At 54.9% G+C, this 1987-nt stretch overlaps 1 protein-coding gene across 1 annotated transcript in view; it reads right to left on the reverse strand.

Moving 5' to 3' along the window:
* The window catches only part of SPATA13 (spermatogenesis associated 13), a gene marked incomplete at its 5' end in the record, with an annotated part of 81670 nt that overhangs the window by 2762 nt on the left and 76921 nt on the right, over window positions 1–1987 (reverse strand). The gene's annotated exons all lie outside the window — the stretch shown is intronic.

Here is a 1987-nt window from a genome sequence, read left to right on the forward strand (position 1 = left end):
ACCCCAGGGTCCCAGGCCGGGAGTCCTCCAGCCCAACCATTCCAGCAAGCCTGCCTCCCCCGCTTCGTTTTGAGGAAGTCGAGGTTCTGTTCCGTTTTCCTCCTATTTGGCCAGAACCTGTCTACTGTGGTCAGACGGCTGGGAGTGGCCCGTCTATGATGTTCTAAAGAGTGAACCAGAGCCCTGACGAGTTGGGCATGACCTGCGAGCAGTCCCAGACTCTACGGGTGGGTGTCCACAGAGGGCTACCCTAACGGTAACCCTAAAGAATGAAGTCCTAGGAGGGGAGGATGTGTCACAAGGCCCACCTCCCTGCAGGATGGTGACACTGGAGTGCGTGTGTAAGCCACTGTGCCAGGAGGGCTCTGTGCACAGTAAACTGAAACCCAAACCCACTGCCAGCCAGTCGGCTCTAACTGACAGCAACCCTCCAGGGGTCTCCGGGGCTGCAGATTGTCATGTATGAAGACGCCTCGCCTTTCTCCCGTAGAGCAGCTGGGGGCTTGGAACCGGTAGCCTTGTGGTACTTGCCTCAAACCGGGACCTGTAAATCCAGATCCCTCTTTCTTTGAACTGTGGCGGGGCAGAGCTGAGAAAGGGCCAGGGGACATGGAAGTGCTGCCACTTGGGGGTGGTGCCAAACCCTGCACGGCACGACGGTCCATAGCTGTCTTACAGGGCTCTGCCGGGTGACATTTTAATCCCTGCGAGTGTGCACACACTGGTCAGTCCTCTTCCAGAGGGGGCACAAAGGTAGGGATCTGCTTGGTTCAGACTGACTACGAGGACCACGCCGGCGCTCACAGGGCAGGAGCCACCTCGGGGAGAGCAAGGTGCCCGTCATTAGGACAGCTCAAGTGCAGGCTGACGCCAGCTAGCCGACCACAGCTCAGCAGACTCACCCTCTGCCTGGTGAGTTAGCCCGGTGACTTACAAGACCCCCACCCCCACCCCCAAAGGTGGGCTGTTTTCACACCAGCTTTCCTCTCAGCACAGGTGGCTTGTCCCTTCTGTTGGACAGTGGCCTTCTCCTGCCATTGGGGACCTATATGTCTGAGGCCAGCGCTCCCCCGGGCTGTAGGGAGGACTATCCTTCCCGGTACCTCAGCTCTGGTATCCGTAGTGCTCATGGTAATCCTGACTTTTGTGCCATGGTTTTTGCTCAAGACCCTAGTGAGCTTGGGAAGGGTTTGGCCCTTGAGCTTATAGGCCCCTGGTGCTGCCAACACTGGCACCTAGACACAGGCGTGTCAGTCTGGCCAGACCGGTGCTTATCGTGAGGTTTGTGGAGCTGGCAAAATAGAAACCAAGGAGGTGCAAGGGAACAAGGGGCAAATGAAGATGCATCATCTTAACTGGGACACGTGGTGTGTGCTGCTGCATCCCATGGTGAGAAAGGCCGGGAAAGACCCAGGAGAGCTGTGGGGCTTGGCCTCACCTGGGCAGCCAGGTAAAACCTACAGCCAATGCACAACTGATGTGACCATCTGAAGACCTGAGAGTCTGCAGAAGAATCCTGATCAAAAGGGGGTTATGTTGAACAGAATTCTAAATTCCCACAGAATCCAGGTTTTCTGGAGTGGCTGTGCCACTCCCCAAACTAGTGCCCTGGGATAATCTATCTGTAAACGTCAAAGTCAAAATGTTCCCTGATGTATTCTTTTAACCAAAGAATGCTACAATTTAACTAGCAACTGCTTTGAGCCTTGGGTTCTTTCAAAGAACTCTCTCTTAAGCTCTCTGCCACTGAGTAGATGCCAACCATAGTGCCCCTACAGGACAGGGCAGAATTGCACCTTTGGGTTTCAGAGGCATAAATCTTTTACGGGAGTAGACGGCTCACCTTCGTTCAGCAAAAGGCTGGTGATTCAAACTGTTGACCTGTCGATGAGCAGCTCAGGGTGCAGCCTGCTGCACCACCAGTGAGGACGGTTACATAACTCGGTGGACGGAATCAATGCCACTGAATTGTACACACAGACTCTTG

The sequence above is a fragment of the Echinops telfairi genome, unplaced genomic scaffold (genome assembly GCF_000313985.2).
Source record: "Echinops telfairi isolate 266 unplaced genomic scaffold, ASM31398v2 ScPeMD7_2565;HRSCAF=3150, whole genome shotgun sequence".
NCBI classification, from domain to species: domain Eukaryota; kingdom Metazoa; phylum Chordata; class Mammalia; order Afrosoricida; family Tenrecidae; genus Echinops; species Echinops telfairi.